Source organism: Apteryx rowi, unplaced genomic scaffold (assembly GCF_003343035.1).
Source record: "Apteryx rowi isolate R43461 unplaced genomic scaffold, aptRow1 scaffold_53, whole genome shotgun sequence".
NCBI lineage: Eukaryota > Metazoa > Chordata > Aves > Apterygiformes > Apterygidae > Apteryx > Apteryx rowi.
Window position 1 is genome coordinate 2109846 of NW_020450794.1, and position 287 is coordinate 2110132.

Sequence of the window (287 nt, forward strand, 5' to 3'; positions counted from 1 at the left end):
GCCGGCCTGTGCGCGTGCGCGGGGTGCGCACGTGGGGGGCAGTGTGTGTGCGCGCGTGCACACGTGTGCGTGCGCGCGGGGTGCGTGCGGTGTATGCGTGAGTTTGCACATCCGAGTGTGTGTGCACATCCGAGTGTGTGTGCGCCCCTGCGTGCACCGGTGCAGGTGTGATGTGCGCGCGCGCGCATGCTAGTGTGTGTGTGTGTGTCTGCGTGTGAGTGCGCAGGAGTGTGCACAGGCGAGCGTGCGTGCACCTGCATGTGTACGCCTGCGTGCAAACGCGTGCA